We start from the raw sequence: 27,558 nt of genomic DNA on the forward strand, positions 1-27,558 counted from the left end.
AATTGTACCGAGAATGCAAACAAGTGCACAAACACAACCATACAATCATCCACAACACACACACACACACACACACACACACACACACACACACACACACACACACAAATGTAAACATTACAGAAAACATGAACATGCAAACTAAATAAATACTAATATACACTCAAACAAGTAAAAAAATACACAAACAAACAAAATAGGTCACAAACACGAACATATCTATATAAGATTGAAAATGAATTGTCCTAAGTTTTCTTTGAAACCAAAAGTGTTTGTTGGTACAAATGTCTGACAGAAATGTATACAATAGATTAGACGTCCTTTCTCACTTTCCAAATGGTGTTGTTAACCATGATGTTTAAAATAGTTTTAAAAAAGTATTATTTTTAGCTTTCATGCAGGATTCATGTCAGCACTCAAGTGTTTTAACAAGAGTCCAGAGACAGATGAAAATAGATGTGTGAAGAAAAAAAAATGTAAGAGGTTTTTAAGGATAGACTAAATGGTTTAGATTGTTTAAAACAATTGAGTTTACGCATTTCTCTTGAATGTGTGTACGGTAACCGCTGCATACATGAAACAGAACAAATACATAACTCATAAACGCATTGTGGTTAATAAAAAAAAGACTTATTTATCTAGCATAACTTACCTTCTTTTCATAACAATAAACACTCTTATGACTTTAACAACTGCAAACAAACGGTTTGGTTGGAAAAAAAATAAAAAATAAAAACATATTGTGTTTTCTTAGTTAGAATGCTTATAGTTTGTAGTAAAATCACATATATAAGCTAAAAAAAAATTTCTTCCAAACCATGCTGCTTTCACACACACACACACACACACACACACACACACACACACACACACACACCTCACAAAACTGTCAACAAGGACCTTGAGTTTTTGTTATAACGTTTAGCTGTAGCTGAGACCTTGGTGGAATTATTTATGTACAGTTTTGGGGAGGTTACTATGAAAGTTGTAATAGTTTATAGATCACAAATTAACCCATTTAATATCTAAAAGTTTAAAAAGTAATGTAACTGATAACATTTGATTACATGTTTTAAGACTTGTAATGTGTTCAACCGTTAATCTTTTGAAACGTGTAAACAGGACAGGGGTTAACATTAGAGTACTCAACAACTAATGACCGTCAGACTTTTCAAATCCTTCATTACTTAAATTAGGATTGTGATCATTTCATTTTAAAGCACAAACACCACGAAATCAGATTTGCTTGGAGATTAAATACATATTTAAAAACACAACAAGAAAGTTCAACAGCTATGATACTGTTTTTTAAATCAGATTTTTGCACATCTATGAAGGGAAATACCATGGCATCTAACAACGGTTGGTAAATCGGTTCAATTTAACAAATAAATATACATCGGCCAAATAGAAAATAAGCATACGTCTTTAACTCATGAAACATCTGACTAAATTTAATTATTTTTCTCACTGACTGTAACTGATTACATTTATTTTTAATCAAATGATATAATTTAACTATATGTAACTAGTTGATCCCCTAACACTGATTATGCGTTCTAACAAGAATAGTTGGTGAAAGAGTTCATTACCCTCTTTAACTTTAAAAATGCGTACAATGTCCACAAACAAGGGCTTGCTCTTAAAACAAGCTCCAGACACCGACTTGGAAGCATCGTAACAAGTATAGCCATTGCAGAAATTTGTTATAGAGATTCAGTAAGTTAAACTCTGGATGCACGATTGACCGACTTACGTTTGCCATATTATTACTTTTTCTAAAGATAAAGACAATTATTTGGTTTCAGGACACACGAATCCTAACGCCCAACGGTTCACAAGATAACATGACAACGGTTGCTCAATTACAGCATAGTCACCCCATTTTAGCCTGTTTTAGCGCATGTATATCGTATTATTGTTGAATATAGTCGTTTGATCTAAATATGTATTAACAATTATTTTTGATTGTTATATGTATTATATGTTTTTGTTTTACAAATGTAATATGTTTACCTAATACCTCATTCAAGCTATGTAGATCTTCAGGTCAGGGAACTACAATACCCATCACACACCTCAGGCTTCAAACATGCCCGTCATGAATACATACTCATATAAATAAATAAAACTAAATAAAAAGACTCATATTCTTTTCTGTGATCTGTTTTAGTGATGCAAAGTTCGATTCACTTCTGAAAAATTATTTATTTGGACAGTTTGGTTCAATGAACCGATTCATAGGGTCCTTAAGTCGTTTTTGCAGTTACGTAGTACACTTTTTTTTTCTTCTAACAACTGAAGAGTCATTTTTATTTCTGTGAATCATCTAAATAAATGTAATTGTGTGAACACGTATTGTTGGTTATTATCTTTTGTTCATTTAAGTTAATTCTGAATCGTCTAAATAAAGTTAACTGTGTGAACACACATTAGCGGTTATTGTCTTTTGTTCATTTAAGTTAATTCTGAATCATCTAAAAAAAAAAAAGTTAATTGTGTGAACACATGTTGGTGGTTATTATCTTTTGTTAATTTAAGTTAGTGATGTTTGTGTTTGCAGTTTTACTCACAGTGTCTCTGTCGTTGTTTAGCTTAAACATCAGTTTTTAGTCAGTTACAAAAGTGTCAGGCATTAAGTTTTTGTATTTTTAATTCACCTAATTATGACAGAGTTACAGGTTTCGGGTGTTTTTGAAAGTGTAAGCGGTGAAAACTTAAATGTGACCGTCGAGTAACGTTAGCTACTCAAACGAAGACAAATTGTGTAAGTGTTCATTAAGATGCAGAAATGAAAATAAGCGTACAAATATTCATAATGACAAGTACAATATAACCTAAAAACACTATAGACCCCCCCCTGCTAAGTATACCTAAAATTTTCTAGAGCGGTGAGATATTTACATTTCCTGTACATTTATTCATTTAGCAGACGCTTTATCCAAAGTGACTTACAGATGAGGACGGTGGAAGCAATCAAAAAACAACAAAAAGAGCAATGATATATAAATGTTTTAACAAGTCTCAGTTAGGTTAACACAGTACACGTACCATGGGATTTTAAATAGTATCATAAATAAAAAGAAAACAGATTGAATAAAAAAAGAATAGAGCAAGCTAGTGTTAGAGGTCTTTACACATACACACACACACACACACACACACACACACACGCATAAATAGATATAAACCGCAATGTTTTTCATAGCGTTACACTTTGAACGATATGTTTCCATGACATTGTTAGCTCTTTCTGTTTGAATCTATTTACAGCAGTTTTTACCATCCTAATTGTAATGGTTTGGTCTTATGCTTAGGGCCTTATACGTTGTATTTTCCAGTTTTTGCTCTCGTGTTAGTGGGTCTCTTTGTTCATACAAATAAATATTTTTCGGATTTGGGTATTAAAATATTGCTTTAAACATCGTCTTCATTCGAGACGTTTACTTAACATCATTATATCATCCTAGTTTAGATATAATATATGTTGATTATTAATTATTATCCAACCTTTTAATCATCAAAATATCACGACTGACTTGAGTGATCATCTTGGGCGGAGCCATCTTGGGCGTGACCAATGTTTATGACTTCCTGATGACAAACCCCCATCGTGTACATCATACAAGGGTTGAGGGTGGCTCACTAAAACCAACAAAGGCCGGCTGATAAATGCTACAGTTGCCTGCTGTGAACAACAAACAATACAATAAATCAATAAACCGGAAATTTATCGTGAATTAAAACAGGACTACCGCATTCGGCGACAGTTCTATATCGATTAGGGGCAAAGTTTACGCCTTGAAAAGAATCGAATTCTGAAAAAGTCGTCTGACGCTGCACAACTGACCCATGGAGGGTAAATGGAGCGGGGCTGATGAGGTCGAAAAACTGGAGTGCGCTGCGGCAAACACCAGTTTTGTCAAAGACATTATCGACCCTGATTTTAAACTACACTACAGAGGACAGATGATCAGACTGATGCAAAAGATCCTCAAGAAGGAATGCGACCCAAATCACGATTGTACGGGCGATAGCAAGCGGGAAACAAATCTCAGTAACCAAATGAAACTTGTAAGAAGCCTGAAATATACATGGCCTGATTTGACGAGCATATTTTTAACCGGGAGGGACCCGGTGCATGTTTCTGCACGTAAAATTCTGGAAGTGATGTCTGAATGTGAAGATGAGATGGACGTTAATGACGTTCTCTATCTGTGCACATCTATAACAGATCAATGTGTGCTGTTGGCTGCCAAAAATTATGATTCTATGACCTGTGAAATTGTTGCAGCGTTGGTTGATTTTATATTGGACCAAAACATGTTAATCTGCAGAGATTTTATATTCTGGTTACATTGCCTGTAATGTCATGAGTACTATTTGTTTTTAATGACAATTTGATAATTTTCTTCACTACATCGATGTATATTCAACAATATAGTGTTGAAATAAAAGATTGATCCACTTCACTCGCTATTCTGTTCTCTGAGTTCAGCAACTTTTTTGTTTGTTAACAATTAACAATAATAATTAATAATCAACATATATTATATCTAAACTAGGATGATATAATGATGTTAAGTAAACGTCTCGAATGAAGACGATGTTTAAAGCAATATTTTAATACCCAAATCCGAAAAAATATTTATTTGTATGAACAAAGAGACCCACTAACACGAGAGCAAAAACTGGAAAATACAACGTATAAGGCCCTAAGCATAAGACCAAACCATTACAATTAGGATGGTAAAAACTGCTGTAAATAGATTCAAACAGAAAGAGCTAACAATGTCATGGAAACATATCGTTCAAAGTGTAACGCTATGAAAAACATTGCGGTTTATATCTATTTATGCGTGTGTGTGTGTGTGTGTGTGTGTGTGTGTGTATGTGTAAAGACCTCTAACACTAGCTTGCTCTATTCTTTTTTTATTCAATCTGTTTTCTTTTTATTTATGATACTATTTAAAATCCCATGGTACGTGTACTGTGTTAACCTAACTGAGACTTGTTAAAACATTTATATATCATTGCTCTTTTTGTTGTTTTTTGATTGCTTCCACCGTCCTCATCTGTAAGTCACTTTGGATAAAGCGTCTGCTAAATGAATAAATGTACAGGAAATGTAAATATCTCACCGCTCTAGAAAATTTTAGGTATACTTAGCAGGGGGGGGTCTATAGTGTTTTTAGGTTATATTGTACTTGTCATTATGAATATTTGTACGCTTATTTTCATTTCTGCATCTTAATGAACACTTACACAATTTGTCTTCGTTTGAGTAGCTAACGTTACTCGACGGTCACATTTAAGTTTTCACCGCTTACACTTTCAAAAACACCCGAAACCTGTAACTCTGTCATAATTAGGTGAATTAAAAATACAAAAACTTAATGCCTGACACTTTTGTAACTGACTAAAAACTGATGTTTAAGCTAAACAACGACAGAGACACTGTGAGTAAAACTGCAAACACAAACATCACTAACTTAAATTAACAAAAGATAATAACCACCAACATGTGTTCACACAATTAACTTTTTTTTTTTTTAGATGATTCAGAATTAACTTAAATGAACAAAAGACAATAACCGCTAATGTGTGTTCACACAGTTAACTTTATTTAGACGATTCAGAATTAACTTAAATGAACAAAAGATAATAACCAACAATACGTGTTCACACAATTACATTTATTTAGATGATTCACAGAAATAAAAATGACTCTTCAGTTGTTAGAAGAAAAAAAAAGTGTACTACGTAACTGCAAAAACGACTTAAGGACCCTATGAATCGGTTCATTGAACCAAACTGTCCAAATAAATAATTTTTCAGAAGTGAATCGAACTTTGCATCACTAAAACAGATCACAGAAAAGAATATGAGTCTTTTTATTTAGTTTTATTTATTTATATGAGTATGTATTCATGACGGGCATGTTTGAAGCCTGAGGTGTGTGATGGGTATTGTAGTTCCCTGACCTGAAGATCTACATAGCTTGAATGAGGTATTAGGTAAACATATTACATTTGTAAAACAAAAACATATAATACATATAACAATCAAAAATAATTGTTAATACATATTTAGATCAAACGACTATATTCAACAATAATACGATATACATGCGCTAAAACAGGCTAAAATGGGGTGACTATGCTGTAATTGAGCAACCGTTGTCATGTTATCTTGTGAACCGTTGGGCGTTAGGATTCGTGTGTCCTGAAACCAAATAATTGTCTTTATCTTTAGAAAAAGTAATAATATGGCAAACGTAAGTCGGTCAATCGTGCATCCAGAGTTTAACTTACTGAATCTCTATAACAAATTTCTGCAATGGCTATACTTGTTACGATGCTTCCAAGTCGGTGTCTGGAGCTTGTTTTAAGAGCAAGCCCTTGTTTGTGGACATTGTACGCATTTTTAAAGTTAAAGAGGGTAATGAACTCTTTCACCAACTATTCTTGTTAGAACGCATAATCAGTGTTAGGGGATCAACTAGTTACATATAGTTAAATTATATCATTTGATTAAAAATAAATGTAATCAGTTACAGTCAGTGAGAAAAATAATTAAATTTAGTCAGATGTTTCATGAGTTAAAGACGTATGCTTATTTTCTATTTGGCCGATGTATATTTATTTGTTAAATTGAACCGATTTACCAACCGTTGTTAGATGCCATGGTATTTCCCTTCATAGATGTGCAAAAATCTGATTTAAAAAACAGTATCATAGCTGTTGAACTTTCTTGTTGTGTTTTTAAATATGTATTTAATCTCCAAGCAAATCTGATTTCGTGGTGTTTGTGCTTTAAAATGAAATGATCACAATCCTAATTTAAGTAATGAAGGATTTGAAAAGTCTGACGGTCATTAGTTGTTGAGTACTCTAATGTTAACCCCTGTCCTGTTTACACGTTTCAAAAGATTAACGGTTGAACACATTACAAGTCTTAAAACATGTAATCAAATGTTATCAGTTACATTACTTTTTAAACTTTTAGATATTAAATGGGTTAATTTGTGATCTATAAACTATTACAACTTTCATAGTAACCTCCCCAAAACTGTACATAAATAATTCCACCAAGGTCTCAGCTACAGCTAAACGTTATAACAAAAACTCAAGGTCCTTGTTGACAGTTTTGTGAGGTGTGTGTGTGTGTGTGTGTGTGTGTGTGTGTGTGTGTGTGTGTGTGTGTGAAAGCAGCATGGTTTGGAAGAAATTTTTTTTTAGCTTATATATGTGATTTTACTACAAACTATAAGCATTCTAACTAAGAAAACACAATATGTTTTTATTTTTTATTTTTTTTCCAACCAAACCGTTTGTTTGCAGTTGTTAAAGTCATAAGAGTGTTTATTGTTATGAAAAGAAGGTAAGTTATGCTAGATAAATAAGTCTTTTTTTTTATTAACCACAATGCGTTTATGAGTTATGTATTTGTTCTGTTTCATGTATGCAGCGGTTACCGTACACACATTCAAGAGAAATGCGTAAACTCAATTGTTTTAAACAATCTAAACCATTTAGTCTATCCTTAAAAACCTCTTACATTTTTTTTTCTTCACACATCTATTTTCATCTGTCTCTGGACTCTTGTTAAAACACTTGAGTGCTGACATGAATCCTGCATGAAAGCTAAAAATAATACTTTTTTAAAACTATTTTAAACATCATGGTTAACAACACCATTTGGAAAGTGAGAAAGGACGTCTAATCTATTGTATACATTTCTGTCAGACATTTGTACCAACAAACACTTTTGGTTTCAAAGAAAACTTAGGACAATTCATTTTCAATCTTATATAGATATGTTCGTGTTTGTGACCTATTTTGTTTGTTTGTGTATTTTTTTACTTGTTTGAGTGTATATTAGTATTTATTTAGTTTGCATGTTCATGTTTTCTGTAATGTTTACATTGTGTGTGTGTGTGTGTGTGTGTGTGTGTGTGTGTGTGTGTGTGTGTGTGTGTTTATGATTGTATGGTTGTGTTTGTGCACTTGTTTGCATTCTCGGTACAATTATGTTGAGGTTGAAAGATCTAGGGGTTAATAAAAATTATAAATGTAACTAAAATAAACTAAATTAACTCGAATTAAATTACATCTTCCTATATGGTCTGACTTGTTAAAAGATTTCACACCCATTTGACCCACTAAATGAACTGTCAGATAACCTCACGATCACAGGCCTAAACCATAAACCATTTTATGGTTACCTGCAGCAGACCATTTACAACACCAGAACCCCTCGGAAAACTAATTAGATTACAGTTGAGTTGCAAACCCCCAAAACCTTTAGATGTTTTACAATCTTCGCTGATATGGTCGTAACAGTAAAACCCAAAGACATCAGATTCCAGACACCAGACACGTTTCTAGGCACTACTTGAGATGAAATATTTAGCCTCTCCTGTAATGTTGTTAAAGTTTCTTTGGTAAGAAAATCAAAGACATTCCAAAACATTTCATTCCAGTTAGATTTGTGTATGCCTAAACGCTTGTTTTAATTGATATAGCAACGATATAGCAATGATAGAAGTTAATACTGACAAAATAAAAGACGTATTCAAGGATTTAGACTACTAAAGTATGTGTGAGTGACTTATTAAAATGAAATAAAACAACAATTTTTTCCAACAAGGAATTTTTGTTGAGATGAAAATAAAATGGTATAGGTTAACCTAATTTTTAAGTAAAAACATCGGTCTAATATTAAAACCAGGTAGAATGTTTTCATTAAATAAGAACTGATGTGTTTTTATTAAAAACGTTACTTTGTTTAACTCTTTTAACATACCTTTAAACCTTTGTGACCAACGTTATTAGGGAGGTGTTAGGGGGATGTGTTAGTGGGTGTTTTTTTCTTTTTTATTCGATGCTTTAAACATTAAAAACATAAAGGCGTACATTACTGGTAGATTTACAAATATGGTCTGAGATTACACTCAATTTTCGTTCACACTCTGTACATCATAAAACAAAATAAATGTAAAATAAATAAAACAACACTGAAGAAAAAGATAAAGAATGAAAAAGTAGGGGAGTAACAGATTTTCACATTAAGAAAAAACCAAAGTCCTTTAATGAAGAATACAAAAATCTTGCTTTGAGACTTTTCATTTCTTTTAACGTCTCCAAATACATCACAAATTCCTCTTTAAATGCCACCAAACGCGGGGAGTTTTGAGAAACATACATTTATGAATGTAGAATTTCGTGCCAGAAGTTGATATTAAGAAAATAAAAGACATATTCAATGATTTAGGCTACTAAAGTAAGTTTGAATGGCTTATTAAAATAAAATAAAACATCAAGGACTTTTGTTTAGATGAAAAATAAAGAGCATATAGTTTTAAAGTAACTCATATACATAGATGTAACTAAAGATCCTGAAACAGGACACATATGTTCCAAGTGGGTAGGTATAGAATACCTGAAAGAACATCTAATCATCCGTCTGTTTATACTACAGAAATGATTGTCATATTTTTGGCTCTTCAGTGGGGTGAACACATTAATATACCTAAAGTAGTCATATGTTCAGGCTCATTTGCAGTACTAGTTTAAAGTGTGGCGAATCTTCAACAAGACAATTTGTCATTCATTTTACAGAGTTTGTTCAGAATACAACCAAAAACAAATATTTATTTTGTATAGATACCTGCACATATAGGAATAGAAGGTAGTGGGTCAGATAAAAACATTAAAATGTCAGACATCAAATTTAATGAAAGGAGAATTTTGGGGATAGAAAGGAAGCTCTCGCCATAGAATTGGACACATTGCACTTAATCAGTCATTATTTATAAGAGGAAAAACATGTGTCTGGACTTTGTGTTAAATGTGATCTTCCTGAATCAGTTGAACCTATTTTAATAAAATGTAAAAGATATGACAACGAAAGAATACAACTTACTTACACTTAATATAGAAATAAACCAGATCTCATTTTAGAAAATGTTAAATAAAGATGTGACTATAGAAATGTTTCAATGATTAAGTATCTCAAAGAGTTGATAAACAGGATTCAAAGAATCACTACTAAGTTTGTCACGTTTCAATCTGAGACGAGATATTTCTTACCTGTCATTTTGTTAAATGGGGATACTTTTAACTACATATGTATGGTTTAATTACTAGATAACACGACACAAACTCGGCAGAAGGAAAGTGTGAATGGGTGGCTGGTGTGTGTGTGTGTGTGTGTGTGTGTGTGTGTGTGTGTTTATGATTGTATGGTTGTGTTTGTGCACTTGTTTGCATTCTCGGTACATTTATGTTAAGGTTGAAAGATCTAGGGGTTAATAAAAATTATAAATGTAACTAAAATAAACTAAATTAACTCGAATTAAATTACATCTTCCTATATGGTCTGACTTGTTAAAAGATTTCACACCCATTTGACCCCTAAATGAACTGTCAGATAACCTCACGATCACAGGCCTAAACCATAAACCATTTTATGGTTACCTGCAGCAGACCGTTTACAACACCAGAACCCCTCGGAAAACTAATTAGATAACAGCTGAGTTGCAAACCCCCAAAACCTTTAGATGTTTTTACCCCCGCTGATGTCTAACTGATATGCAGGTGACATCACACAGACACCAGATGCCCGGCGCGGTCACGTTTCGCTGCACGACCTGAGACGAGATATTTCTTTCCTGTCATATTGTTAAATGGGGATACTTTTAACTACATATGTCTGTTTTATTTACTAGATAACGCGACACAAACTTACAAACTGGCCAGAAGGAAAGTGTGTTTGTGTGTTAATTGTCATAGCTTGAGAAATTAAGCTTGACAAAAATAAAAGATATATCGACGGCAATACTCTAAATTTAGACTAGTCGTAGATTAGAGTAATTAACTTAATACATTAAAAAAAACAAATAATGCTTTTTCAATGGTGTTTTTATTATTATTTTTTATTTTGTATTTTTTAAGACTAAAAGTAAATAAAAATCGCATAAAGCTACATCATTTAAAAAGTACAAATTGATCTTATGTTTAAACGGATTTAAAGTTTTCACTAATTAAGGCCTGATGTCTATTTATTAAAAACTACTTAGTTTAATTATTTTAACATTTAAATCTATTTGATGCTGTTATCAGTCTACAGCGGGGCAGTCTCTAGCGCAGGAGGCGTGGTTTTTTTCCGGAGCATTCCCCGAGCCTCATTCTAAGTGTGTCTGCGGTGCTGTCAGTATCGCTCAACGGAGATGCCTTGACACTTTGCTGTGAGATCTTTTTTTCTTTCGTCTAACTCTCTGTCAGTAATAGTCTAGATTTTTAAAGTTATAGGTAGTGGTAAAGTACAACATAGATTTGATTCGAAGTATCTTGTCTGATGGATTTTATTTTTGATCCGCGTAATGCCTACCATCTTTTTTCTTTTGTTTGAACTTTTTCTCACATTATGACAAACACCAAGTTTTCTGGTTTGTATCGCCGCTTTACATTCATTTCTTTTTCAGTTTGAGGTAAGGTACAAATGCTAAATGCTTTCTTTTCTAGCTGGTAACAAAACACCTTTTTAAATTTTTACAAGCTCTCACATCTTTTTCACGTGTTGCTTAAAGAAAACACATCTGATGGTTTTGACTTGTTTAGTTGTTTTAGATAAATAACCAGTAACCTATTTTTTTTTTCTTTTTTATTTGTTACAACTTTAACAATGTTTTACACTTTTCCAACTACGAAAACAATCATTACATCGTTCCCATTTTGTTTGTGTTATAACCTTTTTTCTTGAAATGCACTGTGTACTTAAAACCTTAATAAAAACTTCCCTTATACCATTTTCATGATTTCATCCCTTTCCACAGTTTAAAAAAAAAAAAAAAAAGCACATAGAATCCAACACATTTTCACCCTCCCTCAACGAAATTCCTTCTTAGGGTCGTAAGTTCATATCTAGGTCACCGGGGTGTACAGCGAGGGGAGGGGGTGTACAAACAGGTGTCCAGAACAGATGGCTTTTATGACCCTCATCAATCAAATTGTTTGACACAACCCATACTATATTCTCTCTTGCACTAGTGGAAAAGCATTTCTCTAATGATATATTTCTACAATTATTTAATATATATCTCACTATGTGTGTAGCCTTTAACCAGTCTGAATCAAATTTACAGATGTAAACAAATGTGAGAATGAAAACAAACTTACACAAGAGCTGTTGGGCTCTGTATTCAACTTTGTGCATTTTAATTGTTGTGCATGTTCTGGCATACAATCTTTTGCAGGAATATTCACTTCTTTTGAATCACAAATCAACTGCTTGAAAAAAGTTGAAAATAAAAACCATGAGTGAAATGGTTCAAAAACTCTTTTATTATTTTTATTTTTATAATTTTTATTATTGTTTTTTGAATCTTTTCCAGACAAACACATTGATTTCTGGACCACAGTAGAGGATGGAAACCTTTCACAAACATTTTTTATTATTATTATCATTATTATTTGAAAATACAAATATAAAATTATACTTTCCACATCTGAGATGTGAGAGACCCCCATCCACTTTAGTTTATTTTACAACAGGGCTTGAGCAAGCCATACAAGAAGACCTGAAAGATGCTTTCAGACGTCAGTCCGTTCAGTCAGTTCTCGCGGTAAAAAGTCCGTTAACATTAAAAAATGGGCAAGTGTTAGGAATGGGCAAGGCAATCAGCGAGGCCGAAGCCTCAGGAGAAAATGGGAGTCCAAGTGTCAAAAATTTGACCATATTGACCCCATTAAGCTACACGTCCTTGTCAGGTTTACACGACACATTCTGCAGCTAAACTACTACAGAGCCTCCTGGTACATCTGCTGCAGCTCTTACACAACACATGATTTAACAGCCAGAGAAACAAACAATGTGGACTAGCATTAGTTCACCTACGATGATGAGTCATGAGGCAGTTTCAACAATTTAACAAAGAGAGAGAGAGATATATATATATATACACTATACATATATAAGTATACTGTACATTAGACATTACAGTGTAGAACGTTTTGCTGCTTTATTAGTGGGATGATCGTTTTGGCCATTGCCTAGCACTTGCCGCAAAATTCAAGTTTAAATGGATACGGTAGTTCACTCCCAAAATCACCCAACACCTTCCAGGTCAATTTTTTTTTTTTTTTCAACCAACAATTTTCCAATGATTTAACTAGTCTAGCAAGATGTGTAACATTCATCCGCTGTAAACTGCTGTCCATGGAAAACAAAATGGTGATAACAGAGCCATGCTACCTTAAAGTCCAAGCTACGAGATCAAATTACGGGAATAAAAAAAAAAACTGGGTAAGCTAACCGATGCGAATGGAAAAGACTTTTAAAGTCTAAAAGGGTTGCCAGACTTCATTTTAATCAAGAGTCACCGAATCACGCACTTATTTGACAGCAGAAGGGAAATGTGCTTCATCTGCTGTTAAAACATTTGCCTTCAGATGTTTAAGTGCAGACCATCTAAATTTGTACCAAGACCTAAATGGATCTAAGAACAACAAACCACATAGTGTTTGCGGTTTAAAAAGATGTCTTCAGTAAGAAAATGCTGTGCACGGTTCGTCCCGACAGCACCTATCGCTTTAGCTCAAATGTATTGAATATACTTCAGTTAGAAACCACCTTTCATTAAAAGTTGTGCTGTGCTGATCGTAGCTCTAGTAACATAATCTCCCCAGTGAAGATGGTACATTGGCTCATGTTTGATATCCCTGAGAACAGATGTGATTCAGGAATACAGATTCAGAGTGACACTGGATTTACACTAAAGTCAAGCTAATTAGCGAGACATCAGAACAGACAATTCTGAATAGATGCTGAATTAAAATGAAAAGCTGGCAATGCAATTAAAATGTACAAAAACAATCATATTGTGAGTTACGGGTGACTCAAAACTAAACTAATCTAGGCATAAAAAGAAAAACAGCGCTGTAGGCCACTGGGATTTTTTTAATGAGTATAGATATCAAAAACCTATAACAGTTTTATCCAGATCTATAATGATTAGGCTATATCATCATCATTGCTTTGTTAGAACCTACTAAAAAAATATTTATGAATTTTCATTCACGTAATAAAATAATCATAGCTCGTGTCCTTCTTAAAAAAGAATTAAAGTAAAACGGTTTTGCATATCTAGCGTTAGCATTTAAGGTAGTATGGCACACCCCTTTTAAAACATTCAAGGGTGGGGATCCAATTAATGCCTTGATTACAATTCTGTCATACAGCAATTTCTTTCTCCTAGATTTCATCAGCGAGAGCTTTGGTTAGTTGAAACCATATGAGACCAGCAAAACAGTGGAATAAAAAAAGGAGAGAGAAAAAAAAAAGAAAGGAAAATTACTATGAAAATAATGCTCAGTATTTTTTTTTCTTTTTGTCTTTAAATGATTATAAAGAGAAAGTTCTATCCTTACAGGTCCTAAAATTGCTAATGAATACCTCTACATCTTAACATTAAGTACATAACACCTACAACTACTCACTAAAGAGAGAGTGAGATATAGAGAAGGGCAAAACGACAAAAGGAGAGTGGGGGGGGGGGGGGGACTGTGAAAAATACCAACCAAGAAGTGTATAGACCACTACACTGGTATCAAGACAGCACTCTTTTACAAGCTAAAGTCATAATCTTTTTTTTTTTTTTTTTTTTTCGTTTTTTTTAACACTACTGAAATACAATGATCAAAATAAAATTTCTGAATGAAGTGACAGGGAATGAAAAGAAACAATTGATAAATACAGTACATAATACCTGTATTATTGTCATTGTTATATTTAGTATAATCATTAACATCCACAAAAATATTGATAAAAATCCATCCCTATTTAAATTCAAAACATGTTAGGGATAATTTTTCTTTCTTTCTTTTTTTTTTTTTTTTTTTTTTGCACATTTGTCTTTTTTTTTTAAACAGCTCAAACAGTTAGCACAAAGTTCTTCTTGTCTTATTATTATATATATTTTTTAATCGTATTACTTTTATCATGTCTCCTTCTTGAGAAGGAATCCAGCATTCCGCCTCACCTGTTAGTTTAGTCAAATGAACCAAAAAACAACAAAACCATTAAATAAAGAAAAACAAAACATTTCAAACAAGACCAAATAACAGCATACATCAGTCAATTCATATTTCTAAATGCCATTTGTGTCTCATCAAATCCAGTCCCCACATGTACAACAAATGTGTGTAGCAGCTACTGGTTTCAATCAGTTTCAGTGTTTCTGAGGAAATGAACTATTGCTACCAATAAACTCATCTGTCATCTCTCATATTCTAGAATAAAATCCCTGGAAAGAGATTATTTAAAAGTACAGTCTTTGAATCAAAGCAAGCCAAGACTCCAGATTCGTAAGTGTTATCCCACATCGCTCCTTCACATGACCCATGTTAGAGACTCTCAGTTCACATGTGCAAATAGAAAATGATAAATTCTCTCTCACAGTGCAATGATTTGTTTCATTTCAAAACAACACTTTAATATCTTTTTCAATATCTGTCTCAGGCTAAAATAAATTAATTTGTAATCTCCTTTAAAGTAATTCTCACAGGAATGAGGTAATGGTAGAAAAGATGTGTTTTTCCTAATCGTAGAGCAATTTCAAAACGTTTGGAAATATTGCCTTTTTTATTCGAATCGTTCCGCGTAAAAATCTCAAAACACATGGACACTCGTCAGGAAAAAGAAGCTCATACTAGAACGCGAAATGAAATGCTACCATGAAATGTCTGGACACTGTTTGAAATCACAATCATGTGTGCTTTGGATTTTGTGGTGATTTGTTTTCTTTTGTTACAATGCTGATTTAAAGTATATTCTTTTTGTAAGCTGTGCACATTTGAACGCACTATCTAATCCATATGCTGGTATTACACCTGCACAGTTGTAAAGCCGACGGTATTTACAAAGCGAGCCAACAGTGTTTGATTGAGTTTCGTCCGTACTGGGGTAAATCATGGCCTTTGTGCTACAGATGGACCTCAGTTACTGCACTGAGTCTCGAAGATAATCTTGCACTGACATATTTCAGCTTGCGCACAATACAACCTCTATGACACCATCACAAAAATATGGTTCTCTCTCAGAAACAGTTTGATGCAGTGAATAGAATAATATATACAGTTTCAGAATTCTTTTCTTTTTAAATCTCATTTCACAAAGTATTAAAAGGAAAACTTTTTCTCTCTTTTTTTTTGTTTTCATCGACAACAAAAATGACATTTATAAAAAAGGACTGTGAAAATATTGTAGTCCTCTTATTGCCCAAAATAGGTAATCATGGTTAACAAGACATCACAATAAACATAGAACAGAGCTACTAAGATTTTTTTTTTTTTGAGTTACCCAACTCATTGCGGTTTAGGCTTGAATTAAAAAATGTCACCTTTCAATCCGGTTTCTTCCGGGAAATGTGATAGACGAGGGCTGTGAAATGACACTGCTATTGGAATATCACTACCTCAAAAAAACAAAAAAACTAAAACATTTTATGTTTACATAGTCGCTCTCATCAGAGAACATTCAAGAACAACAAAGAACATCTAGAAACTCAAATAAACGTTGGTTGATTCAACGTGTACACAATAAAAAGATGGAGAGAAATAAAAACGCTTCTAAAAGGAAAAACAATAAAGGAAAAAATATATAATCCTCATTTAAGGTCAGGGCTACACTAGGATAAAATATTCAAAAGCCAGGTTTTGAGTATAGTACAGCAGATTGTTTAGTTGTTGATTTTTTTCTTCTTCTTTCTGAGATGATTCTGACATTTCGGTTTGTTCTTCGTGTGGCGCCATCTCAGCTTTAGATTCCCATTCAGCGCTGTAGTGCTTGAAGTTTAATGGCCTTTACCTGTACACAGAACCAATTAGAAACTCCGGCCAGTCTTCCCCGGGCCTCCTGTTAAACTCTGCTGAAACAAACAGAGAAGTTGTTCAAAACTGGCACGTACTGTACTTTCAGTAGTGTGTGTAAAATGTGCTGCATCTGAGCCTTGCTGGTGACATCATAACCTTAACTCCATGAACCCTGACACTACCAGCCACAAGACTGACCACCAAATGTCTCATTAACTTCAAATCAGTTTGTTTTCAAATACACTACTGTTCAAAAGCTTGGCGTCAGTTAGATTTTATGCAGGAAAAAGTGGAGACATTTATAATTCCACAAAATATTTAAATTTGAAATATATTTTTTAACCTTACCTTACATTAAATAATCCTAAAAAAAAATATTTTTAAAAAATTGATAATAGTAATAAAAATAAATGTTTCTTGAGCCTTAAATCAGCATATTAGAATGATTTCTGTAGGATCATGTGAAGACTGGAGTAATGATGCTGAAAGTTCAGCTTTGACATCACAGGAATAAATCACATTTGAAAATAAATTAACTCTAAAAACATTTCTTTTAACTTATGTATTTTACGATATTACCGTTATAACTCTATTTTGATCAAATTAATGCAGGCTTGGTGAGCATAAGAGAGTTTACAAAAAAAAAAAGTTATGTTTAAAAAAAAATCCCACATTTGAACAGTAGTATAAATTGTGTATGCATTCCTATTATTATTATTTTTTTTCAAAACTAATATTTTTTATAAGAAAACGGATTTTAATTTCAAAATCTTATTTATTTGTTTAAAATGTAACTATTCATTTATTTTTTTAATGGGTGAGTTGGGCTGGAAAGTGTCAAGCATATAAATGAACAACTCCAATGCTATTTAAAAGCAATCAATGTTGTCTTTGATTTAGTATTAATCTAAAACAAGGAAAATATTAACAAAAAATTAGCAAATGTTTCTAAACTTTCAGTGCTTTATAAATCTCTAACATTTTGTACAAGTGTGAATTTGTGAATTTCAAATACAATTGTGCTTTGTTTTTGTTTTTACAATAAAACTAATGTTTTTAATAGTACATATAGACTTTGGAATTGAAGCTTCTAACCATACACAGAAAATCTAGTAAACCATGTATTGATTCAGTCTGTCTGACAGCTTTAAATTGAAGTAAACATGTTATATCGTCAGAATCACTCCACCGTCAGCATCTTTTTATTACAAGCTTTGGTCGTTTAGGCTCAGATACAGAACACATTGGCACTTTTATGTGAACCCAACTTATCTGCACGGGGTTCAGGCATCGACACAAAACAGATGTTAGTGTTTCAAGCATGCAAAAACTCTTCGGATGTCCATCCAACCAGGAAATGACAAGTTAAGAACCCGCTTCTGCAATATCTCTCTGCTGCTGTTGCTTTCTCTGACTGCTAATGTGCGCTTCAATCAAACGTTTGGAGAATCCGTACAGATGGAGAGATTCTACCTTCTCATTAAATCAATCATCCGTTTTGCCTTGAGGACAAAATGAGAAGCTCTTTAGGAAGATTATGGGTGACAAACCGCAGTCCGCAGGCCTCTTATCCAGACGACAGGTCACAGGTAAATGCCATGGAGCCACAGAGTCTGGCGTAATCGCACTTGATGCATCACCGCAATAGAAAAAAAAAAAAAAAACAGTCTGGGTGCAAATATTAGCTAAGTATAGGGGACGGATTTTGACTGAATAAATGCGGATCCACTTATCCACACACACCGTATTTAAATAAGCGAGTCATCTCCGATTTAGCCATATCTGGCATTTCAGCATATACTCAAAAATCACCTTTAAGTCCTTAAGACCTAGCTATAGAAGCACAGTGATTACGGAAACAGCGCCTTATCCAAAAAACCCGATGAATTACATCAGATGGCACCTAAGTCAACAGATTCTCAGCAAAGAGGGCTCGCTTCCAGGTGCACGCTAATCAAAGCCGCAACACCTGTGCATAATATCCAAATACAGCACTTCATAGAGGATACGAGGCGATGTGTGTTGGGAGCGCAGTGCCACGGCTGTCGCAATCCAACTACGGCAGTGAAAGAAAGCAACTCCACAGTTTTGAGTAGACCCGCTCGCAGACATCATGCATTAAAAGGAACAGTCGAATGACAGACAGGCAGGTGGAGGATAAAGGAGGAACTAGTGATAAAAAGTAATGGGGCAAACATGTAGCTGCCACACTTACGGTGTTGGCGAAGCAGGAAACACTTTTCAAGGCTTTCAAAGGGCTTCAAAATGCGGAATAAATAATAAAATAGATTTCTAAAAACCAGGTTGTTGCATATGAAGTTTAAATGTCCTTGTCTAATTTATAAAAGCCCTGTAAAAGCCTATGGTGTTGATGAGGGAAAAAAAAAACCACTACACAGATTCAACGTAAACTCATCTGAGAGGGAATCAAAATGAATGGGCAGATGGAACAGGAAGATAGTAGTGAACAGATACAACATTTTGGAAAAAATATATATATATTTCATAAATGGTACAGGGTATCTACCTCAAGTGAGATGGCAACCAACCACCTGTTAGGTTTCAATGGTATCCATTTGTAAAAGCTGTGGCAATCAAAGGACCCTAAAAGTGTACAGTTAGTAATGGTGTCAGTATGCATTCTGAGTGAAAAGGCTAATCTGTCTATCACTCGGAAGTCATTTCAATCATTGCATGTGTTGCTAGCATGAATGAATGTTATCTATCATCTTTAAAGATCAGTCCACATCCTTTCCTCAGTCTGATCTAGTTGAACAGCAGGGGAGAGCAAGAATAACTGTAACACTCAGTAAATCTAATAGGTCATAACTTAATGCACATTACACTCAATTGTGCCCAGAGTTTAACATCTGAATGACTTGTATCATGTTTTGTCTATGTGACCTTTGTCAGACTTTTAAAGACAGCATGACTGTAACGTTACAATAATTATTTCCTGTTTTTGCAAACTACTAGTGCCACTGAAGTGGTTCACCTTTGTACCTTATTTACCCTTAAAACCTGATTATCCCTTTAAACAAATATCTCTTCTTTAGCGCTGATGTTTTTTTAACCAATTGAAAAAAATCATACTAAAACATAATATAGATTACAGAATAACAGTAGACTGTCAGTTACATAAACTATAATTATTCACATAACATCATTTCAAATTATGCAGCAAATATGTACTCATTATTGAACATTCTCAATCAATCTCAATTAACTTTTATATTTAATTGCTGGACATCGTAGATATGAGGTTAATTGAGGCTAAAAATCTTCAGGAAAAGAGCAAAAAAAAAACAACAACAACTAAAAGGTCTTACATTTACTCTTGCTCCCCATTTAAATCTTTTACTGCCAAACAATGAAAAGAAATACGCAAATTTCAAAGAACAAGAGAATGGAAAGTATGCTGTTGTAAGAGAAAACTTATTTGATTTTTTTTCCCAACAAAGATCAAGTAATTGCATAGAATCATTTACATTCATGCCAACAATAACAACATTAATGAATTCATCTGGAATCACAATTCATGCAGGAAACATAAGCGAGAGACATATGCTGTCAGAAGTCACACAGAAGCCTCAATCTGAGCAGGAAAACTGTGAACTTCATGTGTGTCAGGCTCCGGTCCGAACACTGAGGAATCTAAACATTGGCCAGATGTGTCCACCTTTTTTCTAACAAGCCTAGTGCATTTTTAATTATGGAAGACACTTCAGGTTTGGGGAAGTTACACTCGAAAAGACTGTAGCATATCATTTCAAATCATAAAGCTGCACTACAAATGATCCTTATCCTTATCTGTCTGTTCGGCTGAATGAGTTGTACATTTTCCTACATGTTCTATTTTCAGACGAATAACTTAACGCTTAGTATTTTAATGTGACATAAGAAGAATATCTATGGTGAGAGCTCTTTACAATTTTTATCCTCCTGGTTATGTTCTTTCTTCCCTTGTATTCAGCTGTTAACAGTGTGAAAAAAGAAAACTGTGCATTTGTGGCACCCGTTTTTAATTTACGATACATCCCATGAATTATTCACTGGAATGCACGAAGAATCTCTCATTTTTCTGCCCCCAAATCCTAAAGTCTCTTTCCAAGTTTGTTTTCACAAGGATGCTTTAAATATAATTGTCTCCTCTTTGCGGTTCTAATCCCTGTTAGCAGTGTTTACTGGAATCGTTCTAAAGCAGGTAATTATGATATTTGTAATCTGTTGAAATGATAGAAATAATTGAAATATTATCACCCAATGTTGATGTACATGTCTGATAAAGGCAACATATAGACATATATATCCACAGTGATATTTAACATGTCTGTAATACTACTGCAATAATCAAGATTTTGGGGTTATTCTTGGTCTTTTGGAAGTCATTTTTAATGCTTTAACAATTTGAAATGTCCTTTTAATGTTCAGTGGTTGAAGGGTGAGTAGAATAATGTCTCCTTATTGTACGCAGTTAGAAGAAAATGCTTATTATTTTGTTCCCAGACTGACTGTTTACAGTTTAACAGACGTTTCTCCCATAAGTTGAGCAAAGCGTCATGGGGCGTAGGAAAATGGTGGATACATTTATAGAAAGAAATCTTTAGTAAAAAAGCTTTTCAGTTTGTGAGGACGCTTCTGAGGCTAACAGAAACAGCAGTTCATGTCAGACAGCTCAAGAAAAAAAGTCTTTCTTCCTCTAGAACACTGTCAATCACTTGTGAGATGTTCTGAGGGTTTGAGGCCAACCTAAATTTGACTCTATTTAGGTTAGAAAAACTCCATCTGAAAGTCAAGCGCAAGGTGACATTGTTATTCTTAAATTCCCATTTAGATTTAATGAGTGCCCGGTCTGTTTTGCAAACTGTACTTAAGGGCAAGAGAGAGAGAGAGAGAGTGAGAGAGAGAGAGAGAATTTGCTTTTCCTCACAAACAATAGATTGGAGGGGCATTGAAAGCAGAATGAATAAGAGGTGTTTGCAGATAGGCAATAAACTGTGTCCTCACATACAAAGGCTCTTATTCATTTTTTCAGCAGATCTGGACGATGGTTAAAAAAATGGCTGGAGCCGGTAATTCCCTCAGCAGTTTGTGATTTAATGCGGCCCTGCTCCTTTTCTCTTCCGCCAACTCCTACTCCATTAAAAACTATAACGCACGGAAGGAATAATGAATGTCTATGGCTTCAGAGGGCAAGACAACATATTCTTATGACAGGGTTTCTCATAAGAGTTGATTATCGCCTTATTGATTAAACATATGCACTTTGTGTGGGGGACCTTTCAAAGGCTGCCCATCATCTGCTTGAAAAATAAAAAAGCCATTGTGTGTGGGAAACAAAATACAGGGTTGAAAATGAGAGAATAACTAATTGTGAGATTTCTGTCCTCCGGGCTGGCACATGAACAAAAGCACACTGACACATCACACTGCTGCTGACAGCCGGTACAAGTTCACAGTTTGTTATCCTGAAGCTGACAGAGAAGAGGAATGCTGGTGGGAATGCAGAAATGTTAGCAATGCTAAAACCGACGCTATCTAACGTGAGCTATTTGCCTGGGCACCTGCTTAGCACTAATGAGACCATGATTTCACATTTTCAGATTTAAAAGGGAGACATTTTTATAGCATTATTCCTGATAATTAGTATGAGTAAAACATGCACATCTATCACACCTTTGGACCCACTGCAACCTAATTCATCTGAGATGATTTTACTTTTGTCACATATATTTGCTTTTTTGATTTCACATACCTGCATATCACACATTCTTTTAGTCCTATTAGTCGTGTTAGAATTATTTATTCCTTGAGAACAAACTTAATTTGAACTATTTTAATTAGCTAATTAATTTATTAGCTAGATAATTTTTCAGAGGGAATTCATTAAATAGTTTCACCACTTTTGTAAAAGGTACTGCAGTGCAAAAAAAAGTGTCATTCTTTTTGTACAAACATGCCTCATTTATACGCAAATGACGGCAAGATTCTATTTAAATAGAATTTTATTTTGTATGGTGCATGGATCAAGTTAGGTTTACAGTAAAAATGTTTTATTTTCGTAGTTATAAATAAAGATTAGAGTATGTTTTACCAGAAAATACTAGTTCAGTCTTTATATTTCGAAATGTCAATGTGTTTGTTACTTACTGTTTCTTGGTAATTGTTATTACTTAGATGTTTCAAAGCATTTTTTTATGCTACATTTAAGACAGCAAAATGGTGAATTGTGCCATGCAAATTGTATTAAGCACTATTTTGTGGACGTATTTGCACTATTACCCAATTAATTGAATTAATTGAATAGGGGGCTAAAATAAATCTGACATGAAGTGCAAATACGCTATAATACTGATATTAATATTATACGATATAAAATCTATGTTATTCTTGATATTTAAACATATTCAAATAGCTTAAATGTCAACATAATTTATTCTACTAGGAATTTTATAAAGCCAATATCTCCCTTTCCAAAGGAGCTGTCAATCTAGTCTTTTTTTCCCTCAAACTATAGCAAAGAAAACTACAAATAGCAGCAAGAGCACATGAGTCTAAAAGCCCCAACTCGGGCAGGCTGGTGAATGCATTATGTGGGACAGAGCAGAGCAACAATGATGGAGGTGGATAGGGTACTTACAGCAATGCTGTGTCCGAAGCCGGAGCCGGGCTGGGGACTAGCAGCGCTTATGTAGTTGCCCACGCCGGAGTCCTGGCTGGTGGGGCCATACAGATCAGCCACTGGCCCGGGACTGCTGGCTCCATGAAAGGCTCCAGGTCGGGGCGGGTTGGTGCCTGCCGGAGAAGTGGCAATGCCAACAGTAAAGTGAGCAGGGTTGCTAGTCAGGACTGCTGGTGTGTAGTACTACAAACAAGCTTAGCACAAGCATGCACTATAAGCAAAAAAAAGTCATGTTTTGAAAGGAAGTTGTGTGTGTATGTCTATACTTCCTAAGGTGTTTTAAAAATAGTGGCCTAATGTTGTCTTTATGATTCATCCAAAAGGTACGAAATGAAAAATAAAGAAGCTGGTCTTAAATTCTTGCACATAAACATACACACACATTTTGCATAGCTAGTCAGCGATACCTCAAGCTAGCGACTACTGCAGCAAAACATATCATCATTCATGCAGATGAAAGTACACTTATGTGTGACGGACACATCTTGCCAGCATTCACATGGCATGCATACTATGTTTTAGGTGAGCTGGACTGATGTGTGATGGAGAGATTTTATCTATTTTTTTACCTCTTGAGGGAATTTGTGATGTTTAAATGTGTGAGTGAGAATGAATTGCTTCCTTGCAGGTTCCTTTCATTATCATAACCTCACCCTCTCTCTGCTCCCGTACACTCCTTTTCCCCCAATTTCATATCAAGTGCTCTAAACCCATCCTCCTTCAAATTTGACTGCCGGTTTTCCAGTCCCTTTCTGAAAATTGCACAAGGGATTTTGCCACAACACCCCCTATCTAATCAACACCTGTCATTGAGAAAGTGGTCTCTCTCCTCCTCCTCAATTTTTTTTTTTTTTAAATATATATGCCGGTGATTATCTGGCAGTTAATGTCAGGGGGCTATCAGGCCTAGCAGCCACCTGGAAACCAAAAAATTGGTGAGGGTGTCTTGGGTAAAACTCGTTGAAGACTGAATCATGGAGTTTCCACTCTACTGCGAGCGTGACTTTACTTTTGCCGAAGCTACATTTGAGTCTGAAAGCAGAAACTGTTGAAGATGAAGCCCGGAAGATGAAATTAAACACACACCAAGCACAAATTGCGAGTTAAACTGGACTTTAGTGAATAAATAAAATGCTGCTGGGTCAGTTTGCTAGGAAATACAACACAAAACACATTTTAAGTCAAACTGTAAGAACGATAGTTTAACCAGTAACACATTAGTATAGAGACCAATTCTTACTATTAACTAGGAGCTTATTATTATAAACATATAGGCTGTTTATTAGCACTTATAAAGCACATATTCTGCATGACCATATTTCTACATCCCTAATTCTACTCAATACCTAAACCTAACAAATACCTTACTAACTATTAAAATCAGCAAACTGGGAGTTTATTGAGGCAAATGTTGTAGTTAATGGTTTGTTAATAGTGAGAATTTGACCTTAAAATAAAGTGTGAGCGTTTAACCCTCGCAGATGTAAGTGACAGAAGCTATTCTAATTAATGATGTTGCAATATACGTTTATATAATATGGCTGCCATCGAATAATCCAGGTGGAAAGGTGGATGCTGCACACTGGTGGTGGATGGGGAGCTACCTCCTGACTATGTAAAGCGCTTTGAGTGCCTAGAGAAGCGCTATATAAATGTAAGGATTTATTATTATTATTATTATTATTATAAATAATACGAAAGTAACTTGGAGATCCTGACCACAAAGTTTGTTTGCCGAAGTCGAAACTTCTGAACCTAAACACAAATCCACATAGCAGAAATACTGACAAATGTGTAAAAGAAGCAAGGAGGGGCTGGAGGGGGAAATTACAATTAGCCTAATTATATCAGGCCACTTGAGATATGGCTATGTCAATTGCAGATGACCCTTCCATTTCATTGCTGTTGAGAGGCGAATTAAGGTAAATAAAAACAAATGCATGAATTATATTAAATGAATGCTCTCAGAAACCTTGAGGCCCCTTGCTGTGCCATGTTCAATTTTTCTCCTGCACACGGCCCTCTATGACACTTCCATTAATAAGTGAATATTAAATCAAGTTCCTCCACAGACGGAGGACTTCAGATCAGCGCCCATTGAGGGGGGAGTCTATTACTGCAGAAGCCTCCAAAAAACTCAGGAGGGTAAAAGATATCTGTGTGAATGGAATATTAGCCTGCAGTGCTCATGTAAGACAGCAAATATGTTAGATAGGGGGCAATATGCCACCGTGGGTAAACCGAACGAGGCAGACTCACACAATCCTTCTGCTTTTCACACAAATGAGAACACAGACAACAGGACAGGTGAGCAGCTCTACAGTCAGTGCTCTCACTTCTAAATGTCAGTGTTTCAAAATAGCATCAGCTTCTTCTAGGGATGATGGAAAAGCATGCATGTCCGCCTAGATCTGAGTGAAAGGGAAAATGGCTGTTGCCAACTGTTTGCCCACTAGAATGTCAAATATTACATTGATTAATAGAATAATTTAGTAATCAATCTTTTTTTCTTGTTGTCCAGTAAAAATATTAAAACATCTTTAAAAGAAAAAGCATTTACTTCAAAAGCAAATTCTATTTAAAAATATAAAACAAACAAAATATGTATAAGATAAAAAATGCTTTCGAGAGAATTATTTCCAGAGAATATATCCTGAAATACATTATTAATGTTTTCAGAATAATTATTTTCAGTACAATTGAGAGATTTATTTTTAATAATAATAATAAAAATAACTAAAAATACGCTTAATTCAACATGTATATACTGTATTTTTGAACAACAACAAATTTATTTTAGATAAATTAATCTCAGATTTACTTTTAAATTTTTTTTTACTGAAAACAAACAAACAAAACGGATTAAAATTATTTCAGTGGTCAATATGAATTGAGCGAACACATTATGAAAGGCTCTAAAAACCGCAGGGTGTCAGACAAATGATGACATGCATCATAAGTTCTCCTAACTCCTGTCTTGAAATTGTTCTCGGACCGATCTGGATCAAAGCTTACACACTCGAATGAGCTTTTCCCTTGTCACGAATAAAAAGCTTCTAAAATAGGGGGGGAAACCAGCACACTATAAGTGACAGGCCTGGTTAGCATCAGGTCCTGTGCTGTGACTGACTGCTGTATTCCCAACAGACCAGCGGTAATAAGACATGTTGATTGTCTTTTATATCTCCAGAAGCCATCAATGGGGATGTGCTCATTAACAGATCAGGAAATTGTTTTTGTAGCTCAATACTGCTGTGAAATGAATTCATACACATTACCATCTATGATGGATTCATTTCAAAAACTCCTATTATGTGCAATGTGTCTAGAGCATGCAATCAATTAAACTTTAATTTAAAAGAAGAAAAGGAAAGTGTTGCAAAAAGGACACATCTTGGAGGTTAAGTCTACTGCTCACATGGTTGAAAGAAATGTAGAAAACATTATAATCAACAATCATTAATACGGTCAACATTCCCTGGCATTCCCTAACTAAGATCTTAACCACAAACTCTCAGGTTGCTGGCGTTGATGCCTAATCCACACATGCCAGTTTATTAGTCATTATTATGGCTCCTGACGGCACCTTTTTTTTTTTTGCTGTTTATTGCCAAGATCTCAACTCAAGACTGCCTTCCTTTGAACTACAGGCTACTGAATGTAAAGTGGAGCACTACTGTTTTTAAGAGGGCTGAGCATCAGTTCTGTGGTTCACTAGCATGAAGCATTAAAAAATATGCCAAGAGTTTGGGAATAGCAAAATTCTTCCCTTTAATGTGCTTTCAAACAAGATTTAGTTTTTTTCATCCACACACACTTCCCACTTTCACTTATTATGTTATGTAATTATATATCCAGTGGCCACAAATAGTATTTTAAAACTTTAGCCACATTTAAAATGCCTGAACTTATTTGCATTAGATAACAAAATCTCAAACCAAGGGAATTTTTCTTTTTTTCTTTAAATCTGAAATTTCTATGGAACTATTCCAGTATCATTTG

The 27,558-nt window shown here is 34.3% G+C and overlaps 1 long non-coding RNA gene across 1 annotated transcript; it reads right to left on the minus strand.

Moving 5' to 3' along the window:
• Positions 1 to 12,324: 12,324 nt before the first annotated feature.
• On the minus strand, positions 12,325 to 23,666 carry LOC127951637 (uncharacterized). Its single transcript, XR_008152682.1, has 3 exons — positions 23,515 to 23,666; positions 19,402 to 19,478; positions 12,325 to 16,927 (listed from the first exon to the last, which is right to left on the minus strand). It is a non-coding gene; the product is annotated as an uncharacterized LOC127951637 (long non-coding RNA).
• Positions 23,667 to 27,558: the final 3,892 nt, after the last annotated feature.

The sequence above is a fragment of the Carassius gibelio genome, chromosome B2 (genome assembly GCF_023724105.1).
Source record: "Carassius gibelio isolate Cgi1373 ecotype wild population from Czech Republic chromosome B2, carGib1.2-hapl.c, whole genome shotgun sequence".
Classification (NCBI taxonomy): Eukaryota; Metazoa; Chordata; class Actinopteri; order Cypriniformes; family Cyprinidae; genus Carassius; species Carassius gibelio.